The sequence below is a fragment of the Drosophila ananassae genome, chromosome 3R, assembly GCF_017639315.1.
Source record: "Drosophila ananassae strain 14024-0371.13 chromosome 3R, ASM1763931v2, whole genome shotgun sequence".
In the NCBI taxonomy this organism is placed as follows: domain Eukaryota; kingdom Metazoa; phylum Arthropoda; class Insecta; order Diptera; family Drosophilidae; genus Drosophila; species Drosophila ananassae.
This window is the reverse complement of record NC_057930.1, coordinates 26,141,186-26,153,497: the sequence shown is the minus strand read 5'-3', so window position 1 is coordinate 26,153,497 and position 12,312 is coordinate 26,141,186. Positions and strand designations below refer to the sequence as shown.

Sequence of the window (12,312 nt, the reverse complement as noted above, 5' to 3'; positions counted from 1 at the left end):
TAAAGTGACGCGGCGGGGACACAGATGTCGTTTCCGTTTTTGCCCGGGGGCTAAATGAGTTTTTAAGCGCCCTACATCACATGTGTGTGTGGAGCTGTGGGGGTGTAGGGATGTGGGTCTGGGGCTGGGTCTGTGATGGAGTGCATGTATGTGTGAAGCCACAAAAATCAAGGCAAAGGGCAACATGTGGCTGTGGCTCTGCCAAAGGGGAAAGTTTCCCAAGAGCGGCGACCGAGAAGCTGAGGCATCTAATTTCGTTATTCATGCAGCACACCAGCTCCCAATAAAATGCTTTGCTTTCCTTTGCCACACCAGATCCTGGACCCTGCCCCTGGCTCAATATTTATGTGGCTGAAACTAATTAGTGGCTGCGACACCTGCCCTTTGCCTCCTGGTCAGGTTTCCTAGGGATTTCCGCCGTTCGGTTCGAGCTGATGCTGCTGATGCAGCTGCCAGTTTGGTCGTCACCGCTGGCCACGTCATCGGCTGGCTGCCACTTCATCTTCCTCCTCGGTGTCATCTGCTGACCTCCCCTTTTTTATTAACCTGCCCGAGAAGCGAAAAACCTCAAGCCAAACACGCTGATAAAGTTAAAAGCAGCCACACACTGAGCGAGTCTGTTTACACGGAAACTGCTGCCGACGAATCGAAAATAGGAATTTCGGCTGGTGTCTGAATCAGAGTCCTTGTGAAAAATATATTTTTTATCCACTTATTTAATCAATAATCCATCAATCGACTTAAATTGAAAAGCTTTAAAATGATAAGCATAATGATGAATTGAGCCGATTGAAAGCGAATGAAAATATGGCAGGCACTAAGAAAATCAATCATCCGAGTTATTGTAAACAAGAGAGGTATTATTAGAGCAAGAGATTTGGGAAATATTAATCTATTTGGTGTGGGAGAATAGTAAAAAAAAAGGTTACTGCACCTCGACTGACTAGCAGATTATCTAGAACATCGCAAACTAGTTTCTCGCAGTGCACTTAAGTGTGATTGTGCAGCATACGGAGCACACGCGACAAAGCACACGATTAAATTACAAAATGTCAATAACGATAACGAAATGAAATTGATTGAAACGACTGGCAACCACACAATGAACCCGAAGTCCCCTGGTCGCATGGAGCCCTCGTCCTCGTCCTCGGACCCGGGACATAGTCATTCCCTGTCGCGTGATAAATGATGCGTATGGGACAGAGTGGGCGGCAGGATATCAGGCTGTGTGGCAGGCAGGCAGTGTGTGCTCGAGTGGATGACACCTTCCAGATACGCGCTCATAGATCCCAGCCCGGAGCCGCACAATGGTATGTCAATTAAAATGCATGATGTTGAAATCATTCGCAATTAATTCATAATTAAAACGCGACACATTATCAAAAGTGTGCGGGGCTGGTCAGAAGGGAGGCATTTACATAAATTGCGAATGAATATTTATGAGGAGACACTCAGGAGGCAGCTCTCGACTTCCATCTCGGTAGCGTGCTGAGGACGAGCGTCCACTGCGTATACGTGATGTTCCTTGGATGTGTGAAACGGACACGGGACACGGGACAAGGGACAGAGGACAATGGACACACCTCAGGCTGTTTAATATCAGGCTTCCAGAATTTGGCAGACATTTTTCGGCGTCGGAAGTTTTCGTGCGGAAAAGTATGCTCGAACAATGAATTGCACTTAAAAGCATTTAGTTGTAGCGACAGAACTTGCAACAAATGCGGTGGGATGCGGTTGCCTCTCGGCAGGAGGCAGATGGAGCCGGAGCAGGGGCTGGGCCTGAGGTCCATACTTTTCCGCTGTCAACCCTTTGAAATTAATGTGCGTGCATAAACAAGTAGCAAAATAAAAGGGGGTTCTGGTGGTTGGTTGGCTCTAACTTTGGCAACTTGTCCTGCTACAAAGATGAGGTCCTGCCGCTGTCCTGCTCGCACCTAAATTAGCGCCATAAAGTATGCAACAAGCTTTTGCAAGCGCTTTTAATTTGTTCCCGGGCACTGCCATCAAATATTCATTCTGCCCCAGTCCCGGGGATGGGACTGGGGCAGCAGGGCAGCAGAGTGTTTCGGTCTATCAGAGTTCAAGACGCACCACTCGACCATCTACCTCCCACCACCAACCACCCACCACCCACTGGGCTGGTCTTCTTCAAGGGAAAACTTTTGGCTAATTTGCGTGCCACAACTAAAACATTTCCCTTGTAGGCGGTTTCTGTGCGGCGTGGCAGTGGCGCTTTCTGCGGCTTCGGCTAACGTTTTGTTTAAAACTAAATTTCCATTTAACTGTCATTTGCGACCATGCCGCAGAGAATTATGTGCCAGTCCCAGCTGAATATGAATGCCGGTGCTGTCACCGAGACTACTGCCACCCATCTCCATCCACATCCGCCCTGACTGTCGCTGGCAAATTGACTGACAAGTAATTAAAACCGCGGTGCGGAATGTACAATGCCATGATAAGTCTGGTCGGACATCTCCGGAAAACGGTGGCTTCGATCATCAGCTTCCAATCATCACCCCATGGCAGCATCATGATTTGCGGAAGGGGCATTCGATTGCTTTGATTGGGTCATAAAATTAAATAAACGGCTGACTAAATTCACTATCAAATTGAATTCGGCAATTTGTCTCCGCACTGCAGCTCCGCTTATTATGCAAAGGCTTTGGAAAGGAGGGAAGGGCGTCGCAAAGGACGAAAAGGCCAAGGAGGCTGGGCAGGCCTGGGAGAAGGATAAAGTGTTTATATTGCCTGCTGCTTGGCTCATAAAAAAGGCGGACCTGCGGTTCTCCGCCGGAAATCTCATTTTGTTTGTAAATCAGCAATTTGCAGCCGGGCACAGGACGTTCTCGATGTCGTTCTCGCCTCACCCACACTTGAACTCTTCGACACATCCCACAGATGCACAGGAAATAAATTGGCTTTTTTAGACTTTGCCTTATTGGAGTTTTCCAATAAAAGTATTTAAAACCCATCTTGCTGGGAATACAAGAGCCAACCAATTTCTCTCAGTGCACTCCCACACACATCTTTAAACGCTCAATAAGATTGGGAAATTGATGGCGGTATTGATCACTGGGCTTGGTAGCGCTGCTTGCTGCTCTCTGCTTGCTGCCTCCCCCAGGATCCGCAGCTCGTCCTTTTCGACTACCCGTTAGCTTATCGCTCGGCAAGCTCCCACAGCAGCTCCTTCGCCCCAATCCCCCCCAGCCACTAGCCGCACTGGGTAAGTAAGTAAATCCCTCATTTTCAGTGAAAATAAAAATTGCCCCAGCAGCGTAACGCAAAATAAACACATTTAAGTTGCAAATTGAATTTTGCATAATCCCGGGCGCTGTTGCGATGCCACTTGGGCTGGGTTTCCTTCTCCGTATCGCCTCCTCCGCCAGTCCCCCCCAACCTTGGGTCCGACTTCGTCCTGTCTTGTCTTTCCGTCCGACTGTCTGTCTCCGACGCTCTTGTATTCAATTTTTTTCGCTTTTTTTTTCGGCGGCACACTTCACATCAGCGCATGAGACGGAATTTCTGATTAGTTGCCATGGATTCCCCTTCATCTGGCTGGGAGACCCTGTGCCCCCCTTTCCAGACTCCCCAATCCGCAGCCCAACACTTTGCACTTGTTTACTCTGCTTTGACTTTGGCGGAATTCTATTTATTTTCAAAATTTCTTTTGGGACAACACTTCCTCCCTCCACATAGTTACAGCCGGCAGCCCACAGCCTCCTAGCTCCATTCCCACATATGTGCAGGCTCGGCACACACACACAGAGTCTAGCCTCCTCCTAGGCGTGTGATCCGGAGGGATTTACAAAGTAGCCGCGTAATTGAATTTACTTTATACTTTGCCTGATTAGAAAAACGTTGATTGGATTCCACGCAGCTCCATAACTTGCTACTTGCGTTGGAGCTGCACGTGACATGGCAATTTCCACCCGCATCCCGCCCCCAGCTTCCCTCCAGAGTGACGGCTAAGTCAATTAGTCTAAACAGCCAGACAGGTCAGCACCGGGAGCTAATGATAGTTTATTGCAAGTTTAAGATTGATTATAATCATATTTCGAATGGGCTACGTAATACTCCTATGGAGTGCCTTTGCCACAGGAGTATAGGGAGGGCCTTATGCCCACAACTTAGTGCATATCCAACTGTAGGATATCCAATCTTTAAGAAGAATATCTTGAACTCCTCGAACTCCTTGATATCCTCGTTCTCTACCACTGAGTCGCACTTCCTTCAGGTTCTTATGCATATGTCCGAATTGATTTCTATGCAATTAAACGGCAGATAGATGGCTAAAGGACAGATAAGGTATTTTTAATGAACTTTCTCAACTAACATAGCTTCTATCTCAACTCTAGGATAACCAATCTCAAGATACAAAACTTAAGAGGATCAGTTATTCGTTCTCTATCAACTCCTTTCAGTAAAATTTTTAAATAGTAGAAAAAAAGAACAAAATCAGAAACTTTAATATAAAATACCTGAACTCTCTAGTCACTACAAAGAGATTCAATTTATGTAATTACAAGTTGTTATTAGAAATTTGCGGTCATCGAGTCCATAACCGCAGCCAAATTAAAAATCAAATGGGAAAAGCCACGGGCTGGAAAACTGTGCAAAAATTATTGTTGACATAAGCCGCAATTTTCGCATAGACTGTTCTTTGGAATGTGTGGAGATGTGTTTGCGAATTGTTGGCTGTTTGTATTGGCACTTTGTTTGTTTGCGGGATGCTCCTGTCCTTTCACATTATTCCAACAATGACAGCGAATATTGTGAATGATAGCAGAGAGCTCTCGCTGAAGGACTCGCAGAAAATACATAATTAAACTAACAAACATGCCCATCAATTTAACCTTTGCCTCCTTCGCCTCCCTCGACCCACTCCCCGGGCCAGTCCTGGACCAGTTCTCTATGTTTTTGATAAGCCCTTGACAAACGCTAATGAATGAGATAGCCGGAGCCTGGCGGACGTCGCAGGGAGCGGCGTGTTTGTGTGTTTTTGCGGCATTTTAATTAATAAATGTGTATGCATGGGGCTGTCGGTTCTGGTCCGACGACGACCGACAAACTTTCCCACATTAGCTGCAATTCAACTTTATCAATAGGCTACTAATTAACTCGCACATCGAAAACTTTTGGCCTGAGGTTGCCCTCAGGCGGGCCACTATTATCCTGAATTTTTCGATGAGTTTGTTGATATAGTTTTGTGGTGGAAATGGTGCCTTCAGCATTGAAGGCATTTCCACAACACTTTCCTCCCACTTGTCTTATACTATCTCTTTATAGATGGTATTATTCTGTGAAAAATCAAATTAGGTAGGAATTTGAGAGGAACAAAGAGCGACTTTTCCATCATATTTTCAGCAGTCTAGCTTTTCTGACTGGCCCAGTTTTTTATTCGGCCAGGACGAGGGCGAGAACCAGGACGAAGATGAGGATGGGCAGCGTAAGCAGGGATAAGTGCTCCTGAGTGGACAGACTCATTGTGCACGCCTTCATTAGAGCTGACTGAGCGAATAATAAACAAGAAGCAATCGGATCCAGGACGCAAGAAATTCGCTTTTCCCTTTGCGCACTTTTGCTTTTTGTGCTGTTCGGAGGATGTTTAAAAGCATTTCCATGCTAAAACAAAAGGCCATTCAATAGGATTTTCCTTTATGGGACTGACTGCCCAAGTGCGGCTTAAGTCTGCCCGCCCGCCCTCTCCGCCCGCTGCTCCGGACTCCATACTACGAGCCGTACCCACCTTGCACTCCAACTCCTGGTCAGGACGTCCGCAGTTAGCACTCTCGCATTATTTACATGCTTGCTCCCAGTATTTACTTGTCCAAGTCGTCTTTTCGTCGTTTCCTCTGTTCTCAGCGAGACTCTAAACCTTTTATGGGGCTGGGCATATAACGAGGGGAAGGACTGGGGTGTATGCACACCCCAAACCACCAAAGCTTTTAAAATATTCATAGAATTACTTTAATAACACAAAACAAGAAACGCTATCTTCGAGGGGGTGAAGTTTTTGAACCCTGATTTTGATATACCATAGCAGATAATTATCAAAGCTATACACATTTTTAAATTACGAAAAATGAAAATATGGGTACACCTTTCTTTACTTAGCCAAAATCTTCACTTTTGACCCTCTTTTTAGAGAATATTTTAACTAATTAACAACCGATTCAAGAACGGAATACCATTTATGAATCAGGGATCCAATACCCTTCGATCTGCATTAAAATAAGGACAAATATTAGAGATAAAATTTTAGGTCAATTTTTAGTCAAAATCATGATGCGACCTATGCAATAAAATGTTTAAAAATTTTAAAATTAAAAATGTGTCCAAATTTTCCATTTTTTTTTTGCATAGATCCCTTTTAGTGGGTCCCCTGAATCGTTTAAGACTACTTCCGTCGAAATCGGACCACAAATGGCCGAGATAAACTGTGCAAAAAATTTTAAAACGCGGATGCGAGCCTCTATTTATAGGAAAACCGAGCTTGAACAGGTTGGGAATTCTAACGACTATGGATCCGACACCTCGTTTGTTTTAAAATTTTTTGGTAAGGGACGTGCAAAATTTTATGGAAAATCAGAGAAAACTTAGGAAAAATAAGAAAAATTCGGAAAAAATTGGGGAAATTTTTGAAAATAATCCGGAAAAATCCAAAAATTTCAGAAAATTAAGAATAGATTACAACTTTTTAAATAATTTTAGTACATTTTCAACTTTTATATGTTACAATTCATAATAGTGTTGTAAATAATGTTTAATAAAAAGGAAGAATATCCTTATTGTCAGTTTCCGGTGTGGGACTCTTGCCGGTTTAATCCTTTTTCGTCTTACTTATCGCAGAGGATTATCTTCAAAATAAAATGTAAAGTATTAAGATGTTTGTAAATATGTATAAACTATTTTTTCCCACCTGTTTAGATATCATGCAGTTATCCAATAACCTCTTAAAGATGAATAACAAGCTCTTCTTGAATCTCTTGCACAAACTGAAGTCAAAACCTGAATTTCTGAAATAAAAAAGAAAATTAGATAGTTTTATTTAACAAATTCAGTAAGGGTATTTTTAAATTTGTACAACAATATTATAATAATTTTGACTTCATTAAAGTTAATAAAAAAACTTCCTGCCCAATTCGTATCATATTCCCCGCTCTGTGGGTGGCTTAGTTCATTTTCATGTAGACTTGTCGACGAATCCCTATAGCTTATGGGCGGAGATGGAAATTGAACTGAAGGCAGACGAGGCAGAATAGTAGGCCACAGGTTATGCGGCAGAAAGCAATTTTTATTTACCAGGGGGCTCGGTCCTTTTGCCGTTCCTTCGACTTCGACTGATTGGGCCAGACGGCGCCAGAGCTCAAATACGGGAGGCCGGCGACCGGCGACCGGAGACTGGAGACCGAAGACAAACGAGGCGTCCATCTCAAGATGTGGCCTTTCGTGGCGCGCCCCCTGCGCATCCGTCGGTTGGTATGCAAATCAGGGTCGACGCCGTCGAGAAGGAAGTTGATTAAATGACAAAATAAATAGAAAGTGAAGGATAATGTCAACATTCTAAGTGGTTTTCTTTTAAAAAGCTTAACTGACAATGAACCGCAGGGCAGCGGTCGTACAGCCCCAAACCCCTCCTCGCTCGTCCACTTAAACCTGCCCCGTCGACCGCCGACAGCGGCCACGGCATCAAGTTGAATAAATTATTTTTGTGACTGCCGGGCAGGCGCTGGGTTCGGCCATGGGCTGTGGGAGGGTGAATTCAACTGCCAACTGTCTTTGTCAAAGTCCTGGAATACGGGCCACGAGTCCTCGAGGATGCCTTTGGCAACGGAGTGGGGTGCACAGGAAATTGACTTTGATAGTGCATGAAATTTGATGATAATTTAACATTTTTCAATTTGCGTTTATGGACCCAAAGCCCACGTGGACCTCGATTATTTCATAAGGAGGGAATGGGGAAAATACCGCCCTTGGGGCTTTTTGACCTTCGCCATGGAAGGAGGAACTAATATGCAACATATATAGCTCCTACCTCTCTCCCCCTGATTATTTCTTGGAGTCTCTCTTCGAAGATCCCAAAACAGAAGCGATTTAAAGAATTCTCTACCTTTTCATGTTTTGAATTTAATACTTAGTCGCTTTTTTGTATTGCTGAATGAGCAGCCACAGTGGGATGCGTCGTGGGTCATCCCCAGAGAAATGTCCGAGTGTACCCGGCGGTGGCTAATGAGCTGTCTTATTAAATGGAGCGTGCGGGAATGTCGGACAATGCTAAAAGGTCTTATCTGACAGCGGTAAATTGTTTTGTCCGCTGACAAATTCCTGGGCATCGCTCCAGGTCATTTTTTTAGTCGTTGGTTTAATTGAAAAAAGCCTCTTGGCTTCCGTTTCTAATTGGTTGTCTTGGACTCTACTACGTATGCTCCATTAGGTTGCTGGCCACCAGCCAACAAAGTTTGCACCTTCGTGGTTTTAAGGATGATGTAGATTTCTAAGACTACTGTAGTCAGAACCACCCGAAAAAAGCATTTGATCTCTGGGTATGTCTACTCTCTTGGGGTTATCAGTTGCTGATAACAACTGGCAGTCATCTACGCGAGAAGTAGCAGTTTCTAGCAGTACGTGGAAAGCATCTGATGAATTCACAATGAAAATATTCGCGGTGCTAGTGTTTCTAATGGTTTTGGGTATGGCTCAGAGCTGGGAGGTATCGAGTGAACAGCTGAGTCCTCGAGTTATTGTTCGCAGCAAGTCGACAGAGCACCCAATACCCACCCGTGAACCAGCAGCAGATTTGGCGAAGAGCTGGCTGAGGGAATTGGGACTCTTTAAGCTGCAGAGCCAGATACGGCAGGCGAAGCACATGACAGTAGGAAAACCGGGTGTTCTCTTCGAGCTGAAGACGGCATTGCAGGCCAAGGAAGTAGTTCTAGCCTGGAGTTCGGCGAACAGAAAGGAGGGGCTAAAGGATCTTTCGGCAGAACAGACCACGCTTGATTTCTTCCAAGATTTTCCAAAAACATCAACGGAATAAGCAAAATCAATCAAATAAATTGAACTAATGCTGCCTATCTCTTAAATTAATATACATATGTATAAAGTGATAATGAATAAAGACAAAGTATGTATGAATGTTTGCACAACTATTGAAAATATTCCCTTTGATTGAGTTCCAAGAAGTCGGTTCTGCTTGGCTTGTGGCTGCTTTGATTCTTGTGTAACAAATTATAAGCCACAGACTCGGCTCAAGTGGCTCAGAGACAGCTCGTCCTCATTTGCAACCACAACTTCCAGGCGGCTGGATCTGGGTTCTGAGTTTTGGGTTCTGTGTTCTGTGTTCGGGGGTGGTATTGGTATTGTTGTAAACTTTCAAAGCGTCTTTCTGTGCCAAATCTGCTTACGGCTAATCCGCATATGGCAAATGATATAATGTGTACACGAGAGCTCTCTGAATCTGGGGATCTGGGGGGGGGCATGGAATACTGATGAACTCAATAGGACATGGAGGACAGAGCCTGACAGAGCAATTTGCTCACTGACACATTTTCCAGCCACACTCGAGTTTCGAGTGCAATTTATTTGCAACATGCAACATGCAAATAAATACAGATATAAGCATAAATAATAAAAACATATTAGTGCACATTTTAATTCGTTTTTATTAAAATGCGCGCAGCATGTCAAGAGCATGAGGTGGAAAAAGGGGGTGGCTGTTTGTGGAAGGATGCCTGTCTGTTTTGTGGCTTGGCATTCTGTCAGGAGTGAGGTGGGAGCCAGGAGCCAGGCACTGGGCACTGAAGTGAGGAAGACGCACTAACATCAGTGCACAATTTTTTCACATTAATGTGTAAAGTGCTTTGTAAAGCGGACGGGAGGACGGAGGTGCGGCCAGATACAGATACAGCTACAGTGGCAGATACAGATACAAATAAACATGCAGATGCTGTCGAGGGAAATTAAAATAAAAGGCAAACACAAACAAACAAATGCCACTACAAAAATATGTATAAAACATATATGTAAGCACTTCAATAAATAAAGCTTTGAACAAAACTATAAGCCTCGATCTAATACGGATAAAGTTGGTGAAAACTTTATGAAAAATGAATTGCATTGGGTCTGAGAGCCTCAAAGGGCAGCTCGGATTATTGTTTATTTATTTCCGTTTTCCATTATTTCCCTTACAGCCATGGCACGCACTGTTTTCAGCCCCAACCATATAGAGTCGTTTGTCTGTCTGGTTGACTATCGCAGATGGGGAAATGCAATTTCTGACTTTATGCTGCTTTCTTTTCCCTCTTCCTCTTCCCAGGACCATGTCCAAAATGTGAGCGATGCATAACAAAAAGGACGAAACATTGGTCTAATGGGTTGTCTTCCGGCTCGTCGCAGGAGTGCAGAAGCGTGTAAGCTCCAGCAGAGAGCTCCATTTTTTTTCAAACCCCCCAACCCTTTTAATCGGGAAGAATTGGCTGAGTAATCAATGGGCTTCTTCCCGCTGCCATTCGCCTTCCGCCTCTCAACCCATAATTAATGCATCAAAGAACAGCCGCATTGGAGGACCAGTCTAGCGTGAAATGAGTGCGCGACATATTCATAAATTATGCTCCTTTCATTGCCAATTAGAACGCTCCAAGCTCCAAGCTGGCAGCTTCGAACCCACAGCTTCCACAGCAGAACGTGGCGCGCACACGACAACCCCAAATGAAGCCAATTAGTTGACGTAATGGTAACGACAATCATGACTGGGGGTCTAGGTACAGGTGCCGGCACTACTCGAGAAAAGCCATCTAAGGGGCACTTTTTGAACTGCCTGCGAATTGAAACATTTGAGCCCGGTCCATGGCAACCTCAACGGGAAAACACTCAGGAATTAAATAAATATAATAAGAAATAGTAGCTTGAATTAATATCTGAAAGCATATGCGATTCAGGGACCCTCTTCCCATTAAGAGCAAAGCATTAGGATAGGCTTCCCCACTACATTTTAGTCAAAAAATAGATTCCCTTTTTTAAAAGTCCCCCCATTTTCTCCAGTGTGGTTTTGAACCTTAGCAGGTGATGCTCGCTGGGAGTGGGTGGGGTTGAGGAGGAGGTGGCTTCGAGCAGCTAATTAATACGCGCCGCTGCACCACACAGAAAAAGCGGGAGCCGAGGCCGGAGAAAGTGACACAGTAGTGGCCGGGTAGCTGGGTAGCCGGGCTCGAAACTGTCAGCTTCCATCGCGACCTGTAATGAGCGTTCAGAGTTAATTGGCGTGCCAGGAAAGAAAAAGGTAAACGGCGAGTCTGGCCTTTGCAAAACTTGACAAAATTTTATGCGTCTCAAAGACATTAATTAGGAGTAATTGGTGCTACCTAATGAGCTTGTTTGTTGGTCGGCGACGGTCCGCCTCTTTTTTTTCCTCCAACCAACTTGCTTTGTCACTCGAACGACGGGGCCGGGCCAATTTGCAACAACTTGGAGTGTATTTATAACCCTTCAATGGCCCCAGCTCCGGCTACGGATCCGGGCTGCCACTGCCACTTCTATACAAAACTCGTGGCAATCAACTCATATTTCATGGCATGCTCGGCTGTCATTAGGCGCGAAAGCTACGAGTTGAAACGCGAAAAACAATCAAAACTTTTAATAAAAGAAAGCCCTGGGAAATCGGAGTAAAGCGAAATCGAGGCGCACAATCGTAAATATTTTGATACTCCTGCTGGGAGTTGGGGGGCTTCTCATGGAGAGCCCCAGCCCCAGCCCCGCCCTGGCAGTGGCATTGTTTTTATGCGATTTCAATCAATGGCCCCGAAGCAGCAACAGCAACTGGAGGTGGAATTCTGATATGGATACGGAACAGGAAAGGGACTCTATCGAATCTACGTTGGAGTACCTTTTAGTACAAAATGATTAGCCTAGTTCGTAGGGGTAATAGTTTGTAATTAAGGAGAAACTCTTTTTAAGGCTAGGCTCCTATATAGCTCTTGTAGAAAGACTTTAGTTCTTTAATCATTAATCCTACACTACTTATAGTAGAGGCTTCCCTATATAGATCATCCGAGTCTATAGCCTCTACGTGCCCTAGCCCCTATTAGAATGAAGGGTGCAAGGACACTGTCTGGGGTTTAGGGGACTAGCTTGCAACAATTCGAAACGGCGCCGCCTCAAATGACGCGCGAAATGAAATGAAAATCCCCCCGGCACCCCACCAAGTCTAGAACTAAGTGTAACACTTGAACGTAGTTTGTGTTTATGTTTCTGGTATATCCTCTTTTTTTCTACAAAGCTTTTCCCAGCGCTATCCAGCTATTGAACTCTGACACG

At 44.7% G+C, this 12,312-nt stretch overlaps 1 long non-coding RNA gene across 2 annotated transcripts in view; it reads right to left on the bottom strand.

The window, feature by feature from the left end:
- Positions 1 to 6,702: 6,702 nt before the first annotated feature.
- Positions 6,703 to 12,312, bottom strand: part of LOC116654914 — a 60,889-nt gene continuing 55,279 nt past the window's right edge. For both annotated transcript variants that reach the window (XR_006507346.1, XR_004310057.2), the window contains exons 3-4: positions 6,920 to 7,016; positions 6,703 to 6,857 (exon numbers count right to left, since the gene is read on the bottom strand). This is a non-coding gene — a long non-coding RNA (uncharacterized LOC116654914). The remainder of the gene's footprint in view (positions 6,858 to 6,919; positions 7,017 to 12,312) is intronic.